This window comes from Erpetoichthys calabaricus, chromosome 3 (genome assembly GCF_900747795.2).
Source record: "Erpetoichthys calabaricus chromosome 3, fErpCal1.3, whole genome shotgun sequence".
Taxonomy (NCBI): Eukaryota; Metazoa; Chordata; class Cladistia; order Polypteriformes; family Polypteridae; genus Erpetoichthys; species Erpetoichthys calabaricus.
The window spans coordinates 281,806,614-281,826,023 of record NC_041396.2 but is presented as its reverse complement, the minus strand read 5'-3'; the positions used below and the strand labels follow the sequence as shown (position 1 = coordinate 281,826,023).

General features: G+C 41.9%; 1 protein-coding gene across 1 annotated transcript in view; it reads left to right on the top strand.

Annotated features, from left to right (window-relative positions):
• Positions 1-3,924: 3,924 nt before the first annotated feature.
• The window catches only part of nlgn2a (neuroligin 2a), a 606,345-nt gene continuing 590,859 nt past the window's right edge, over positions 3,925-19,410 (top strand). Inside the window, exon 1 of the mRNA XM_028798443.2 lies at positions 3,925-4,137. The gene's annotated coding sequence lies outside the window, so the exon portion shown is untranslated. The remainder of the gene's footprint in view (positions 4,138-19,410) is intronic.

Sequence of the window (19,410 nt, the reverse complement as noted above, 5' to 3'; positions counted from 1 at the left end):
CACCATAAGAAAGAGACTGGGCAAAAACGGCCTGCATGGCAGATTTCCAAGACGCAAACCACTGTTAAGCAAAAAGAACATTAGGGCTCGTCTCAATTTTGCTAAGAAACATCTCAATGATTGCCAAGACTTTTGGGAAAATACCTTGTGGACTGATGAGTCAAAAGTTGAACTTTTTGGAAGGCAAATGTCCCGTTACATCTGGCGTAAAAGGAACACAGCATTTCAGAAAAAGAACATCATACCAACAGTAAAATATGGTGGTGGTAGTGTGATGGTCTGGGGTTGTTTTGCTGCTTCAGGACCTGGAAGGCTTGCTGTGATAGATGGAACCATGAATTCTACTGTCTACCAAAAAATCCTGAAGGAGAATGTCCTGCCATCTGTTCGTCAACTCAAGCTGAAGCGATCTTGGGTGCTGCAACAGGACAATGACCCAAAACACACCACCAAATCCACCTCTGAATGGCTGAAGAAAAACAAAATGAAGACTTTGGAGTGGCCTAGTCAAAGTCCTGACCTGAATCCATTTGAGATGCTATGGCATGATCTTAAAAAGGCGGTTCATGCTAGAAAACCCTCAAATAAAGCTGAATTACAACAATTTTGCAAAGATGAGTGGGCCAAAGTTCCTCCAGAGCGCTGTAACAGACTCATTGCAAGTTATCACAAATGCTTGATTGCAGTTATTGCTGCTAAGGGTGGCCGAACCAGTTATTAGGTTCAGGGGGCAATTACTTTTTCACACAGGGCCATGTAGGTTTGGATTTTTTTTTCTCCCTAAATAATAAACACCATCATTTAAAAACTGCATTTTGTGTTTACTTGTGTTATATTTGACTAATGGTTAAATGTGTTTGATGATCAGAAACATTTTGTGTGACAAACATGCAAAAGAATAAGAAATCAGGAAGGGGGCAAATAGTTTTTCACACCACTGTACATTACATTAAGTTCAAAATTCTGTACAATGAATGCACTCTTTTGAAATGGTTAACACACAACACTGCTCTTGTTAGTAGTAGTAATAAAAAGACTAATAGCAGCTTCAGCATTTTATGGATCTTCAAATCTCGACTTGATATTAGTTTGAACAATCAAGGTGGAAAAGAAGGATGAGCTTCTTGCGCTGAATGGTCTGTTCTCATCACAGTCATTCGAATGTTCTAATTTGCAGCAACAATATTATTATTAATAGCAGTAGTAGGACTAGCAGTAGCATTACACTTTATTATAGCTATTAGTAGTAGACGTATCTCAAATGACATTCCAGTAGTGGCATTCAGGGTAGCAGCAGGACAGCAGAACAGCAGGTACCACCCCAGCCTCACAGCTGCTGCCCCCTAGTGGCTGAGGTGCTGCACTTCAAAGCAGAGGGCTTTTGTCTCCGTGTCTGAAAGTTCTGGTACTCTGCTCCACGTCCATATTTGTGGGGTGGTTTGGGATGGTGTTCACTGTAGAAAGGCACTTTTTAAAAGTATTTTGATGATTTTGTATGTAGTTGTGCGTGTTCCTAGTCGAGTGATGATGTCGACTGCCCTGAAGCGAGTGTTTGCAAGCGTCCTGTTAAGAAATGAAAAGTCGTTCCGTGCCGTTTACTGCTTTCTTCAGCCAGGATACATGGCGGTCACACAGGTCAAGAAAGACTGGATTTACAAAGTGGAAGGACGCTTGTCATACTCCTGATTCCTATTGCTGCAGTGCACATCATCAAATGATTGCTTTTCCTTCATATTGTCAGGCTACTCCAAGTCCTACTTAGTGTCTGTCATCTGTATTCTTCTCTCTTTTTGTACAACAGACTTTTTAACATTTTTAATAGTTTCTGAGGTCAGTCTGTAGGAATTTTGTTAACTTTTATTTTCCTTATTTAGTTGTTCCTGAGTTCTGCTGACACATATCTTTGTCAATGACAATTTTTTTCATCATTACCTTATCCTTTGACCATCTTCCATGATGGTATTCATCTGCCTTGTTTTCTGCCTCCCACTTTCACTTTTATCTTCCAGTATAAGACTCAATGCCTAGTGCAATTTCATCATTGGGGTCTTTTATTTTTCTTTTACATTGCTATCTTCAAGGAATAAATGCCTGTGTTATGCAGATAGATAGATAGATAGATAGATAGATAGATAGATAGATAGATAGATAGATAGATAGATAGATAGATAGATAGATAGATAGATAGATAGATAGATAGATAGATAGATAGATAGATAGATAGATAGAAATAAAACACAGGCTTAAGATGCAACATAGACACAGGGTCCCACTACACAATATAAGGAGAAATATATAATAGTAATATGAAAAATAATATACTATTGACTTAAAAGAGGTCTCTTTTTCTTTAAGAGCATCACTGAAATGAATGTATATGTATTTTAAAAAGTATATGCTTACCACAAAAGGAATTTCACTGAGAACATGCAATTGTAACACCCAGTGCTCCAACACTCCGCATGCCAAACGATAAACATAACTGAACCTCCATTTTTTGAATCAGCCTCTATTCCTGCTTAGCAGGGTACCAGAAACCATCCTAAATCAAAGTCATGCTCGTTCCTGCAGTCACTCATGCCAAGCAAAACAGGAAGCAAAAATTATTTGAATATAAATCCCTTATAATGTTAGGGGAAAGTGGAGTTTTGCAATTATATAGTGCCTCTCACATCTATCTATCTATCTATCTATCTATCTATCTATCTATCTATCTATCTATCTATCTATCTATCTATCTATCTATCTATCTATCCTTACTAACTTTCTGCTATATAGTGCCTTTCTTGTCTATCTAATCATTAGCATTTACCAATATATATATATAATGCCAATCCATTACCTTTCTGAAGCAGCGCAGTACAACTTTAGACTCAGGTGATGTTGTGGTAATTATGATCATCGTCATCATCATCATCATCATCATCCAAGCATACATGTAAACATTTACCCATTTAACCCCCCCCCCCCCCCCCCCCCCCCCTTCAAACACTCACACACACGCACAGAAGCCCACACACGCGCTTCCCCTTTAAGGCACCGTGACGTCACCCCGATGCAGGGCTCTCCGAGCTGTGCATGAAAGCGTCTCAAGCTCTGCCCGCTTCATCTGGAGGAGCCGCTTTGTCAATGGGGAGGAATTTAAAAAGGGGATAACGTTAAATAACACGGCAAAGAAGAAACGGTAATGGCAAGAAGTCCGTGATGCTGGGGCAGGAGGATATGGTCGGCTAAAGATTCGGAACGTCTTCTTTTATTTATTTATTTATTTCCAGATTTTTTTTCCCGCAGGCATCCGCTATCCCTAAATCAGCGAGCGAGGCGATCATGTCATCAGCAGCGAGCACAAAGCACTGTGTGTGTGAGATTTGTTGTGCGGTGGCTTTTTTACGAATTGGCTGAAAACACAGCAAGTGCGGAAGGGGGAAAAGGGTGTCAGAGAAAACGGCACAGACGGACAAACGGTGGTTGCAATAATGACCGACAGACAGAAGAGTGTACATGGAGAGAGCGCATTGAGCTTGGATTTATAAAGAGGACGCTACCGATCAGAGGAGAGATCCGCTCGCTTGCATATCTTCGTTGAGTCTATTCATGTATTTTTTTCAGGGGAGGCGGGTGGCCGCTGGAATGCATTTGAAATTCAGATGATCACTCTGGATGGGGTGGGGGGGGAGAAGAACGACTGAATAAAGTCGAGATGTCGCACGGATTGCTTTTCTTAGCAAGTGAAGAATGTCCAGATATGTTTTTTAAATGCTCGGGTCAGGTGTTGGCTTGGCTACAAATAAAAACCCAGCTGCTGCTTTCTGCAACACAGGAGGGGGGTTTGGAGCAGAACTAAAACGATATATCGATAAATACAAAAAACGAGGAAGATTTTCCCCAAACCCCCCAAACTAACCCCCGCCCCCCTCCCCCCCCCCCAATCAAATTTTTTTTTAAAATTTTAAATCCAGTATAGGATGACAACAGTATCGATGCGTCTGGAAATCCTTTAAGGAATATGACGAGTCTTCATCGAAGCAAGCAAGATCGAGAAAGGGAATTAAAAAATAGGTTTATATTCTTATTCTAAAGCAGAGTGATAAAGCAAACCCCCCCTAGCGGATCCCACGTTTTTGAAGGCATCTGGAGGTAAGCAGTGCGTCTTCGGTTTTAAACGTAACGGTGTTCTGTAAATGTATACATAAGTAGAAAAATAACTTGGCGGCTTTACCGATGCACTTTTGGACACCACAGTATCTGTCCACTTTCACAGCTGGACACATCCGGCCGCGGTGCAGAGTGAAAAAGATTGCGCGGTTTTCCGTTTCATATATAAATAAGACATCAGCTGTGAGAATAAGTTGGGGAAGGATGTGTGTGTGTGTAGTGATGGGGAGGGGTGGTGGTGTGTGTGTGTGTGTGTGTGTTTGGCGGTTAGTCTGTTGTACAAAAAAATAAAGCGCTGTCTGTAATTATATAACCTTTTAACTATCGTGCTGCTGATTGGTGTTCCGCGTTAGCACAGGTTCACCGCCTCCTGCTGCCTCTCAGTAGCTCTTCTGCCGCACGTCTGCACGCCCCTGTGTGCTAATTGATCGTTTCGTTTTATGTTGATTGAACCACTCAGCAGTAGCTTCTGTTACTGTCCTGAGCATCGTGATGTCGGGACGTCGGTTAGAGGCAGCTGCGAGCTGAAGCGATGCTCGTCTTCTTTCAAGGAGGACCATTCGGCTAAACAGAACATCATATAAGCGATGTGCGGCAGCAGCCCTATGCGGGGCTCTTTATGAGGGTGGCTCGCTGTAGTGATGCAGTTCTTACTGCTTAGTAGACTTTATTCATACGTCATGCTTTAAATAGCAAAACTTTGGGTGATCATAACAAATGCGTACATACCGTAATGTGTCTCCATGAATAAAGTGCCCTAGTCTGATTTTCCAGAGTGTCAAATGTCATCAGAAGTAAGGAATAAATCTATCTATCTATCTATCTATCTATCTATCTATCTATCTATCTATCTATCTATCTATCTATCTATCTATCTATCTATCTATCTATCTATCTATCTATCTATCTATCTATCTATCTATCTATCTATCGTGCCCGCTTTGCCCATCTATCTATTTCCGGAAAGTCCGTTAAAAAGCTTGTTTATTAAGTTACAGCACACCGCTTCGTTTATTTTTTCCTGAGCCGTAATGTTCTTTCCCCCCCGTTACATTTCGAGAGTTTTAGAATGAGACTACAGGGATCTACATATCATCCTTCTCATTTGTAGTTGAACATTTTATACTGGTTGTTTGTCGTTTATTGTCTTGCACAATGCCATCTCAATGATCACTTCTTTATCACCAGGTTTTTCATGTCCTAAGCGAGAGAGAGAGAGAGTACGTGATGGTTTGACATAAAAACGTGTCGGCGGCGATACTATCTTCTGTGCGTGGAACATCATAATTTATCAGATTGGCCGCTAGCTCGGCGTTACAAATGGCCAGCCAAACCTAAAGCCACCCCCAGCCTCCCATTCACACGGGAACAATCAAGGCTTTCACTTACCCCAGTGGACTCAAATAAAAGTGGGAAATAAGTGGCTTCACTTGGGACGTGAGATGACATCGCAGATCAACTCCAACTACGCGAAACAGAAGGCATACATCCTCACACATGTTGATGTGGTTGAGGGGCTGTTGCTGACATCGAGAATATTGCCGCTGACGTACTTACGCGCTTGTTAACGGAACCAAAAGCCGAGTACACTGAAAACGACCCTGTGCTATTTCTTAAGAAACTCGTTCACATTTATTGGATTTCCAGTTTCTCAAAGATGGATCTGCATAGCCGCAGAGAGGAGGAAGGACTGGCGTGTGGTTGGTGAGCGCGTCTGTCTGTGCGTGTCAATTCAGAAGGGCCTCACTGTTGAAGTATCGCTTATCTCATGTTCTAGAAAATGGGAGACAACGGGGACTTGTGTCTGCCTGCTAAGGAAATAGAATACAGGAAAAAAAAGAAATAATAACAATAACACACACACGCACTGTGAGCTCTTCATAGGTTACAACTTAGATACTCACCACTTAACATCATCTATCTATCTATTTTGTCCATTTCCTTAATTCCTAATATTTCCGTGAAACTCAACCCTCGAGTCATTTCATCTTTGTCACACGCTTCTTGTCTTTATGCTGTACATCGTTATAAAGAGAAAACCGAGATGTCCACATTAATTCAGTGATTTCTGTGCCATATTCATCGCAATACAACATATGCAATTCCCCCTTGTTGTCAGTAAATTCTCTCTCCATTTATATATTGTGTAGTGGGACCCTGCGTCTATGTTGCATCTTAAGTCTGTGTTTCTATGCTTCCCTCTTTGCAGATTCTATCTGTATCTAATACATGGTGACTTTCATCCATCCATCCATCCATTTTCCAACCCGCTGAATCCGAACACAGGGTCACGGGGGTCTGCTGGAGCCAATCCCAGCCAACACAGGGCACAAGGCAGGGAACCAATCCAGGGCAGGGTGCCAACCCACCGCAGGGTGACTTTCATATCTACAGTATTTATCTGTTATATAGTACCTTTCATATCTATCTATCTATCTATCTATCTATCTATCTATCTATCTATCTATCTATCTATCTATCTATCTATCATGTAGTGCCTTTCGTATCTACAGTATTTATCTAATATATAGCACCTTTCACATCTATCTTTACTTATTTTATTATTATTTTGGAAATTAGATACTTTCTGAAGGGCCTGTGCTTTTAGACAGTGATCATCTCACAGAGACCCAAATGCTTATATTTTGCACATGATTAGAGAAGCAGATAATTTTTTCTAAAAGAGGAAAGATAAATTTTTTATAAACTGTACGTTTGTTTATAGATTAATGTTATAATTAATATACTATATTTGTATTATGTTTACATTATATTTAGCATATTTCAATTCATTTCAACTTTAGAGTGTTTATATTATACAATAATTACAAATATAGTATAGTTACAAGACATGCAATCTAAATGTGAAATATAATGTTGAATAAAGTAAAAACATGCCATATGTATATAGAAAGAAATGTGTGTGTGTATACAGATAGATAGATAGATAGATACTTTATTAATCCCAAGGGGAAATTCACATACTCCAGCAGCAGCATACTGATAAAGAAACAATATTAAATTAAAGAGTGATAGCAATGCAGGTATAACAGACAATAACTTTATATAATGTTAAAGTTTACCCCCCAGAGTGGAATTGAAGAGTCGCATAGTGTGAGGGAGGAACAATCTTCTCAGTCTGTCAGTGGAGCAGGACGGTGACAGCAGTCTGTCGCTGAAGCTGCTCCTCTGTCTGGAGATGATACTGTTTAGTGGATGCAGTGGATTCTCCATAATTGATAGGACCCTGCTTAGCGCCCGTCGCTCTGCCACAGATGTCAAACTGTCCAGCTCCATGCCTACAATAGAGCCTGCCTTCCTCACCAGTTTGTCCAGGCGTGAGGCATCCTTCTTCTTTATGCTGCATCCCCAGCACACCACACCACTGCGTAGAAGAGGGCACTCACCACAACTGTCTGATAGAACATCTGCAGCATCTTATTGCAGATGTTGAAGGACGCCAGCCTTCTAAGGAAGTATAGTTGGCTCTGTCCTCTCTTGCACAGAGCATCAGTATTGGCAGTCCAGTCCAATTTATCATCCAGCTGCACTCCCAGGTATTTATAGGTCTGTACCCTCTGTACACAGTCACCTCTGATGATCACGGGGTCCATGAGGGGCCTGGGTCTCCTAAAATCCACCACCAGCTCCTTGGTTTTGCTGGTGTTCAGGTGTAGGTGGTTTGAGTCGCACCATTTAACAAAGTCCTTGATGAGGTTCCTATACTCCTCCTCCTGCCCACTCCTGATGCAGCCCATGATAACAGTGTCGCCAGCGAACTTTTGGCAGGACTCTGAGTTGTATTGGAAGTCCGATGTATATAGGCTGAACAGGACCAGAGAAAGCACAGTCCCCTGTGGCGTTCCTGTGTTGCTGACCACAATGTCAGACCTGCAGTTCCCTAAATGCACATACTGAGGTCTGTCTGTAAGATAGTCCACGATCCATGCCACCAGGTATGAATCTACTCCCATCTCTGTCAGCTTGTCCCTAAGGAGCAGAGGTTGGATGGTGTTGAAGGCGCTAGAGAAGTCCAGAAACATAATTCTTACAGCACCACTGCCTCTGTCCAAGTGGGAGAGAGATCGGTGTAGCATGTAGATGATGGCATCCTCCACTCCCACCTTCTCCTGGTATGCGAACTGCAGAGGTTCGAGGGCGTGGTGGACCTGTGGCCTCAGGTGCTGAAGCAGCAGCCACTCTATGGTCTTCATCACATGTGATGTCAGAGCAACAGGCCGGAAGTCATTCAGCTCACTAGGACGTAATACCTTTGGGACTGGGGTGATGCAAGATGTTTTCCAAAGCCTCGGGACTCTCTCCTGTTCCAGGCCCAGGTTGAAGATGCGCTGTGGAAGACTCCCCTGCTCCAATGCACAGACCTTCAGCAGTCATGGCGATACTCTATCTGGACCCACTGCTTTGCTGGCACGAAGTCTCCTCAGCTCTCTGCTTACCTGGGCTGCTGTAATTATGCTGTAATTATATACTAATATATATACAGTATGTCTATCTATCTATCTATCTATCTATCTATCTATCTATCTATCTATCTATCTATCTATCTATCTATCTATCTATCTATCTATCTATCTATATGTATATAATATAATATAATATAATATAATATAATATATATACTGTATAAAACAAAAGAGAGCATACTGTGTATACACCACTGAACCTCTCTCTTTCAAAGGCTCTGGTTTGTTCCCAGATTTGACCACACTGTGGCTTTAGGGAGAAACCCATTAGCAAACATTTTTTGGACATGGCACCGGTACGTAAAATCACACCCAGTGCCAGTGCTACGTTATTTTGCTTCCTAGGCCAAGCTTATTAGCACTCCTGCCATTAAACACTTCAGCATTTCCTTCTGATATTCCTTCTCTCGAGGCAGAGACCACAGGAGGACAGTACAGACTTCAATCTACTGCAGTTACTTTAGTATAATGTCTATTGTATTATATGTGTTTATTGTTTTTTCTTATATTGTCTTTTATTGTACTTTGACATCTGTGCTTTATGTTTTTGCTGCGGTATGCAATTGAATTTCCTCTTGGGGAGTAATAAAGTACAGTATATCTAATCTTTAAAGAAGAATCTTTGATTCTTGGCTGGGCTACTCTTTGTTTGGAGGGAGCGTATCCTCCCAGTGTTCAAGTGTTTCTTTTTCTTTTTCAGTTCCTTTGCTTTTCTGCCACATCTCCTGATGTATGGTCTTTAGGTTAATTGACAACTGTAAATCACCCCTGGTGTGAGTAAGTGTGGGCGTGAGTGTGCCCTGCCATAGACTGGCATCTCATTTCAGAGTTTGTTGCTGACATACAGGGAAGTCAGTTAAGGCTACTGTGACCTGCAGGATTTGAAAATGAATGGATGTGTGTGTGCGTGTGTGTGTCTGCGTGTGTCTGTGTGTGCGTGTGTGTGTCTGTGGGTGTGTGTGTGTGTGTGTGTGTGATGTTTATCCACACGTTTGAGTAATGGGGTGAAGGCTGGGACCTTTCCAGGGAGTGCCTTCCTTTACCCTTTTCTCCGTATCTCACACACGTGTCGAATCGCCATCCCCATTTTGACGGCCCCACAACGTGTAATGGGATGAACTCCATCTACACCTTGTGAGGCAGCTTGTTTGGAGTATTTGCAAGCAATTGGAAGGTGTGCTTGATAGATGCTATTTTTTATTACATTTAGTTTTTTTTTATTCAGAGAGTGGTGACTTCACCTGAGGCAGTCAATTGATTACCTGATTGATCCTTTCCAGGTTTCAGAGAAAATGTTGGCATTAGTTGTAGAAAGCACCAGCGGGCACTATCAGTCACGGGGGGGCTTGTATTGCTTTATTTATTTATTTTTTCTTTACAGTCTCATGTCAATTAACTGCAGGTGCCAATATCAGTTAGTGGGGTGTTCTTCTGTCCCCGTGTTCATTTGAATTTATTTGTAACCAGTCATTAGAAGGTGTAATGATCCTCACATGGCTAAATTCTTTATGTCAGTACCTGTGCACAGCCCGCTTTTTACAGCAGGCAGCTCTGGGTACTCGATGGCCTACTGTACTTTACTTGCCCTCACGACTGCCTTTTGATACTCGGCCACTCTGCTGCTCTGTTAAGGATTCGTTACTGCTAATTCACTTTCTATCTCACTAATGCGTCACCAGTGTGGGCCCAAGTCAGACATTACATCTTTAACTAAGGTCACTGCTAACGTTGAGGTTATCCTCAAAAGGCCTTCGCCTACTGCACACATCTATTGGCCCCAGCATGCCCTACTCTCAGGGGTCTGGATTAATTAAAAAGAAAAGAAAAGTTTGAGACATCTTCAAGTGCTGGGTCCATTCTGTGATTATCAGGACACCTACAGTGGCTCTAAAGGTGTAACGACCTGTCCCCACTAAGAGCATCATCTGGCTGTTCTTACATATTGGCACCCATTGTGAGGATTAACAGCCAGTACAAATATGGGGGATGAGGCCTGGACCTGCTATGCAGCGTAGGCCATGTACATTTTAATTGATTATTCACTTGGTGTGATGTGGCAGCTTTTATAAGTCAGTGACTCCCATCATTTAGTTCCTTTATCTGTTTTGTTTCATGTACAGTAGCTCCTTCCTTAACTACCTATCTATAAAATGGGGGACTCTCTGTCCACTTTGCAACTCAGGCCAGGTAGAGATTAATTTATCCTTTACTTGGGAAAACTTCTGTAAGTCAGTAACTCCTGTCCTTTAGCTCCTTCTATCTATCTATCTATCTATCTATCTATCTATCTATCTATCTATCTATCTATCTATCTATCTATCTATCTATCTATCTATCTATCTATCTATCTATCTATCTATCTATCTATCTATCTATCTATCTACCTGGCCGCCTATATAAGGTTGTATTATTTTTTACTAACGCTTATATTTTTACTCTGCTTAAATTTTGGGCCTATTATCTATAATAAATGATGAATACCTTTGTAACTTTTCTTCCACGTATTCTGGTAGCCCATCTTGCTGCCTGAGGTCAAAGATATAAAAGGAAGTGTAGCATATGAGGGCTATAGCAGGATTTGGAGCATTTTGTTTGTGTACATAATAAAGAGTATAAGGGGGAGAATAAGGTCACCCTAGGACTGTACCACGACAGAACACCTAGTGTAGTCAGCAGGATGGGATTTGCACAGTGGGTAGGTGGAGTTCAGTGGTGTTGCTGCACAGAAAAGATAGGGGTTGACACGGAGAGAGCGATCATCTGACCTCACCAGGAAGCACTTTGCTTACAGTGTTCAGATTTGGTCTCTGTGTGGCTGACTAATGAGAGTCCTCGTATTAGCTCAAGCTGCAAGTAGACCGCTTCTAATCCAGACGTTACAAGTTTGCGACTGACCACCAGCCTTTCACCATAGTGCAAATCTTTGAACTGAGTTTCCTCATGGTGTGAGTCCACAGAAATTCACATGATGATTTGCACTGTGAATGGCTAGAGGTTTAAGGAGGACTCTGGGTCTACTCTGTAGCTTAGGCCAAATACAAGTGATTTTCTGCTTCATTTATCCTAAAGGGTCACCCCCTAAATATTAGTAACACTTCATAACTTCAACAGTAATTCTTTCAGTCATCTACTGCATCTATCAGTCTGTCAGTCTTATAAAGTATCTTTCACATCTATCAATCTCATCCAGCTCCTTTTCTATCTATCTATCTATCTATCTATCTATCTATCTATCTATCTATCTATCTATCTATCTATCTATCTATCTATCTATCTATCTATCTATCTATCTATCTATCTATCTATCTATCTATCTATCTATTATATAGTGCCTTTCACATCTATCTATCTATCTATCTATCTATCTATCTATCTATCTATCTATCTATCTATCTATCTATCTATCTATCTATCTATCTATCTATCTATCTATCTATCTATCTATCTATCTATCCAATTGCGATTTACAAATACATACACAATGTGGCCAAATGTTATATATGAGTTTGTTGGACATCCCATTCCAAAACCCTGTCACCGCCTCCACTCTACTCTCTCCACAAGATTTTGGACTTTGTCTGTTGGGATTTGTGCCTCTTCATTCGAAGTAGCATTTTTGTGGTCAGGTGCTGATGTTGGACGAGAAGACCTGGATCAGAATGGGTGTTTCAGTTTGCTCAATTGAGTTGAGGTCAGGGCTGTGTGTGGGTCACTTGAGATTCTCCATGTATCTTTATGGACCTGGCTTTGTGCACAGGGGCACAGTCTTGTTGGAACACAAAGGGGCCTTCACAAAACTGCTGTCAAAAAAGTTGGAAATGTAAAATGGTGCACAATTGTGCACAATTAAATGTCTTTGTTTGCTTCAGCCTTAAAAATGATCCTTCACTGGAACCAAGGGGCCTAGCCCAAACCCTGAAAAACAGCCCAGAGCAGTATTCTGCTTACGCCGATCCTTGCAGTAGGCACTATGCAGTCCAGAAGGTAGCGCTCTCCTGGAGTCTGCCAAATTGAGGTTCATTCATCAGACTGTCAGATAGTGAAGTGTGATTCATCACCTCAGAGAACTTGTTTCCACTGCTCCAGAGTCCAATGGCGAGGTGATTTGTGCCACTCCACCTGACGCTTTGCATTACACATGGTGATTTTCGGACTTTAGTTGTTTATCCGCCTATCCTGCATGTTGTTTTAATATGGGATGTAATGTGGGCATTGTTTTGCAGTTGCTAAGAGACTGGATTTTGAACCCCTAATGTTGCTCGTTCAGGTCCCACCACCTTCCACACAAGTCACTTAAACTGTTTTTTCTCCAGCTGTAAGTCATTGATGTAAACAATTGTACTGTAGACTCAATTTGTAAGTTGCTTTGGAGAAAGTTGTCTGCCAAATCTGCAATAATGATAGTTAATATGGGTAGAAAACCTCCAAACTGAACATAGACGGCGGACGTGCTGTGAGGCGGTCCCACCCATCACACCTCAGCGTTACTGCCTGTCTGTTCCTCCTCCAAGGCTGATGTTGTCCTCCTACAGTTCAATGGACTGGCACCTTGTGCCCGATTCTTCCTGGGATTGGCTTCAGCTTCCCCAAGACCCTGCTCAGCATAAGTGGGTTTTTTAAAGATGGACAGATGGATTTCATAACATGACTTCAAATTTCTGAATAGTCTAATTGCTTCCGATTCACACCCTCGACCCTCCATAAAAGATTATATTTGTATTTTTTTTCCTTTTCTTTTCAAATGTGCAGACAATCAAACTCTCTTAAAGAGAAGTAGGGTTAAGTCTCCAACCCACTTGTGTTATGGTGGCTATTTTCTTCCCACCACCCAGTTACAGTAAAACGAACCCAAGAATGTGTTTACACGTCTTTGCCAGGCGCTGGCAGTGCATTTGCCCCTGTCACTCTGTCGTCCTTTTTTTTTTGCTCTGCTGTCACTACGGTGAAGACATCCAAACTCGACTCGAGATCAGACAGAGGATATCTGGTGGGCAGATGCGTGCTGGGAATTTCATTGGGAAAGCTTATTTTTAAAAGCCCACGTCTTTTTTTCCAAGTTGAAGATTCACAGCCGGTATTAAATGAACTGTGTTTGTGAATGACAGAGATGGATGTGTGTCAGTGAGGCAGCTGGGCTTTCCTCCATGTTGCATAATCTCCAGTTCAGAAGCGAGAGCCTACGCACCACTAACTCACTCATGAACGTAGTGCACTGTTCCAGTATGGCATTAAGAACTGGAGGGTGGAATGGTGGAGCTGCTGCCTCACTGTAAGGAGACCGGGGTTCGCCTTCTGGATCCACCCAGTGTGGAGATTGCATGGTCTCCCTGTGTCTGTGTGGGGTCTGGGCTTCCTGGTTTCTTCTCACAGTCAAGAGATATGCAGGTTAGGTGGATTGGCAATGCTAAATTGGTTCTAGTGTGGGTGTGTTTGCCCTATGCAGGGATTGTTCCTGCCTTGTGCCCTGTGCTAGATGGGATACACACCAGCCTTCTACGTGACCCTGGTCTGGATGAAGTGGACTAGAAAATGACATGACATGATATTAAGTACTGGAGGGCTCCCGTGCTGGACACTGAGACACAAGCACAGCTATGTGGGATAAAATGAGACACATCCTGGCCATAGTAGGCTTAAGAGTAAGAGTTGGTGACTGAAGTATTAAGTGAAGGAAAGTGCTGATTAGATGTGGGCCCTGACATGAAACAAGCCTTTTTCACAGATCTATAGATATATCCGCGCCGAGTCTCCACTATAATAACCATTTAGTGCTTATAGACTGTAAATGAAAGGCTGCTCCAGTATGCATCCGCCTCATTCATTTTCTAACTTCCCTAAGTCCAGGTCAGGGTCAGAAGTAATGGGCACAGTCTCACAGACAGTCTCATACACACTCACCCACCATCTGAAGCTACGTCCACAGTATCTCAGTCCACAGTCGTGTTTTCACTCTTCACACATGATGTAGACATTTGCTTGCACATTGGTGGAAAGCTCCTTGAAGAGATGGTAACACCACCAGGACCATGAGTTATCACGAAATTGGTAAATTATTTGCCTTTTGTGCGAGTATGAAGTACTGTATTCAAACTGCACAGAATGCAGGTAAGCACCATGGACAGCAACTCCTCTATGCCCACTAATGTCGGACTATGGTTTTCTTCTATGAAGGGTGACCAGTCATGGAATGAGATGTGTAATGAGTGAGATCCAATCAGGAAAGGGCTATGTAATCAGCACAAACCAATCACAGCGTGTGTTTTCAAAAGTCCAATCCACCGGCGTTTTCAGAAGTAAATGGGTCCGGGGAACGCTTTCAAAAGTCTCTGTTTTTGGGTAGCGTGGACCAAAGCTGAAAACGAAGACTAACGTCTGCATTTTTAAAAGGAGATGTGGTAGTGTGGACGTAGCCTGAGACTCTTCAATTAACTTCACATGTATGTCCAGAGACACCAGGAGAACATGCACACTCCACAGAAACAGTGTCCAGGTTGAGATTTGAGCCCTTGAACTCTGAAGCTGTGAGACAACAACACTACTATGTATAATATAAGGGGATAATACAGTAAATATTGTAAGAGAATAGACAAGACTGAGTAAAGGTTCGGGGCACCCGAAGGCAAACTCTGTAAACTGAATGGAAAAATAAACGTGGTAAACAAATAGCATTGAAAAAAAACATCTTTTTAAACATGAGTGTAAATCTCGACTGCCTTAAGATGGTGAATCCTGCAGCTTTAAGGACTTCCTGCAGGAAGAGGGGGGGTCCAGGTGGACAGACACCGGAAATGACATTAGAGGTGGAAAAAACGTGAATCTTTTGGTCTGAAGAGTGAGGAAGAGTAGAAACATTAGTACACAGCGCCAACTCCTGGAGTGGCAGGTTATTACCATTACTACAGCCCTTCACCTGCTCCCTATGCGCATGTGCATAACAATATTAACAATAACTGAAGGACATGGAAAACTTCTTGGATATCCAGAAGCTGTAGTTTATCACTGTGAGAGTCCCTAAAGCTGCCAGCACCAAAACTGTAATCTACTCAGGCAATTCTGCTGTCCACTAAAGTCACCTTGGAAAACGGCATTGGACAAATCAAATACGATGATAATGATAATATGGGAAGAAAACCAGAGTGCTCCTAGAAAACCTACTGTACCCCTCACAGGCTAACGTCACATGTAACTGGTGTTGTGCAGTATAACGGTACTGGAAAACCCAGTTTGAGAACGGCACTGCACTAGCATTGGGCTAATTTAAGTACTGGAAGTAAATGATCACAAAGTGGCCCCTCACACTTTGTCGTAATATCAAAGCGATTGGATACAGCAATAAATGTATCTCATCAAGGGGGGCATTCATCGTCATGGTCCTCAAAGCAAGGTATTTATATGAGTACGCTGACTTCCTAAACCCTCACCCCGCTCCTTATTTTGATGTACTGTACATAATAGAGCGGATCAGGGGGGAGGCACATGTGTGTGTGAGCTGTGGGGAGACAAAGCAGCTGGGAGCTGACTGGGATGGAGGATTATCAGTTATTTGCTATCTAGCTATCATTCTGGTACCGATGCTGAAGTGTCGAAATCTGGTATCGGTACTAAAGTGAAAATTTTAGTACCATTCCAACACAACATGCAAAAATGATGTGTTATATAGTGCTTTTTACGTGAAGCCCTACAAGTATGGAAGTAAGAATAATACTTGCAAATACATACAGACATACACACAAAAAAATGTTATGCGTGCTTCTTTTTTTTTTATCTATCTATCTATCTATCTATCTATCTATCTATCTATCTATCTATCTATCTATCTATCTATCTATCTATCTATCTATCTATCTATCTATCTATCTATCTATCTATCATATAGTGCCTTATCTATCTATCTATCTATCTATCTATCTATCTATCTATCTATCTATCTATCTATCTATCTATCTATCTATCTATCTATCTATCTATCTATCTATCTATCTATCTATCTATCCTGAAGTCTTGGGCTGTTTTCTTTAAAATGTCGCTTTGGCTGCAGACAGTGGTGCAGTGGGTAGCGCTGCTGCCTCGCAGTAAGGAGACCCGGGTTTGCTTCCCAGGTCCTCCCTGCGTGGAGTTTGAATGTTCTCCCCGTGTCTGCGTGGGTTTCCTCCAGGTGCTCCGGTTTCCTCCCACAGTCGAAAGACATGCAGGTTAGGTGCATTGGCTATTCTAAATTGTCCCTAGTGTGTGCTTGGTGTATGTGTGTGTGTGTGCCCTGCGGTGGCCTGGCACCCTGCCTGGGGTTTGTTTCCTGCCTTGCGCCCTGTGTTGGCTGTGATTGGCTCCAGCAGACCCCAGTGACCCTGTAGTTAAGATATAATGTGTTGGATGATGAATGGATGGATGTGCTGCAGATGGGCACCCTTTACGTCAGGGGTACTGCCAGTGTGGCCACTGCCATCTGATGTCATCCTTGCCCCACAGCTCATCTCTTCTCTGTAAAACATGACCACAAATCTCAAAGACCTCGGCAAGTGGAAAGGAGAAGGTCATTTTTCTTGAGACCGCCGGTGGTAATCTGTTTCCACTTCCAGGATCTTAATTGGGTTTCGAACAGATTAAGTCACGAAAGGTAGGAAAAAGAAGGAACAAATTCCTTGATATCCTAATGAACTGTCTATCTATCTATTCCAGGTTTTTCTCAAATCATAAAGGCAGAGTCCAAGCCAGTGGCGTAGCTAGCTTGCTGAAGACCCCTGTGCTGTGCCCTGAGGTGGGCCCCTGCTGTCTTGCATAACAGTTAGTCATTTATTCGCAACTAGATCCCAGGGGCCGTGTCACTATCAGATCATACGCTGGTGACTAACAAACTAGCTCTCTGAATTGAATTTGTAATAACTTTTTTTAATCATTTTATTACAGTTGCTGTAAGTTAACAAAAATAAAGTAAATTATGGGAATGGAATGTGGGAGGTGTGGGTAGTAGTAGTAGTAGTACATAAATAGATGTAAGATGTGGACCAGCTTGCTTTTCCAAGACAACTTTGTGAAGGAAGATGATTAAAATGTAACGTAAGCTAGAAAGTAGAAACTGTTCTGTGCTATAAAGTGAAGCCATTTCAATTTGTAACAAATTAAAATGACAACAGCGACTGACAGGATACTACTACACAATCAACCTGTTTTACATAAGTTCTGAGAAAACGGACATCATAAAGTGAGGTGTCGATGGTTCCAAGAAATTTGCCTTATCAGTAGGAAATCGCTTGGTCATATATACTGCTTCTTTGTCTTTAATAGTTTCTCCGTTTTTAACGGTTTTAGCAAATGGCACCTGATCTGTCAGGTATCGCTACTTCCAGACTCACTCACTGCACTGTCTGTATAACCTTCTTGCTACCGTTGTAACAATTCACCAGCATCAGCATTCTCGGTTACTACTGCTGGCCCTCGTTCAGTTTTGAGAAAGGTAGAAATCTTGGTAAGCTTAGTGTTTTCCAATTTCTGCTGCAGATGTGCCTTACGTTTGGCAGCACCACTCTTATAATATTTGCCAGATCCACTGCTACTGGCCAACATGGTGTCGTCTGGTCAGAGTATAAAAAGCGTCAAATTGTTCAAATATTTGGCTTTTGCCAACTAACGGGGACCATAACTTAACAACACAATTGCTATGATTTACGTTTACGAGTTCGAATTTTGAAAACTGTTAACATCAAATCATTGTACAAAAGTAACAATTATTTACGATAAAAATGTATATTTACATTCTTCATGTGACGTCCTTTAAAATTTCTTCCGTTCACGTCTGCTATGGCAAGCCAAAGATTGCCAAATTTAGGAATGTGCACTTCTCTGTAAGGCGGACTAGGATGTGTTGTGCCTTTGATTAGGCTCAGAGTCTCCAAACTCGCGAAATCTAAATTTGTGTAAACTGTAGGCCTGCCGAACATGTACTATCATCATGGATTGGATTGTACTTGCCTGGTGATGGTGCAAACATGTCACTGAAACTGTGAGTTAATAATGCAATGAACTGTGCAAGTGATTTAAGTTATTCAGGTTTTTTTTTATCTATATGGCCCTAAATGGGCTCTCAAAGCTCGTAGGCCCTTGTGCTTTGCACAATCTGCACAATCCATTGCTATGCCACAGGTCCAAGCATTTCTATCTATTCGTTCATTTTCTGACCCGGTTAATCCCATTCATTGACAAGTGGGTGCATTATGCCCCATTTTAAAATTGAAATCAGGTCATTATATATATATAGCGCCCTTCACCGTGTACAGGCTCAGACTGCTTGCACATGTTTATAGCTTATAATTTGGTGACAGGAATCATTAAACTGTACTTTGGTAAATGCATATGGTCTAAGAAGAGTTCTGCCACTGGTTCGAATATCTTTTCTTTTTATTTCTTCTTTTTGATGTCTATTATCCTGAATACTGATCTCCTTATGTATTTAATAGTAGCCACATTACCTGTCCAAGACAGCTAATAGAATAAATTTAAAAATATTTGATATCTCCTGCCCTACGTCTCCCTTCAGCTCCTTTCCTTTTTGTCCTCTCTCTGTCAGGCAATTACTTCTTGGACTCTGTCGCTATTTTCGAGGCACCTCCTGTTCCGGTTTTATGGTTGCCATTTTTGCAAGCGACTCTTTCAGCCTCCTATGCCTTTACTAACGTCTGTTCACTGACACTCCTTCTGTCAAGCGTGTTCCTGTAGTGCCTGCTTCTCAAACTCTGTCATTATTTTCGAGACTCACCTCCAATCCGATTTCATACTT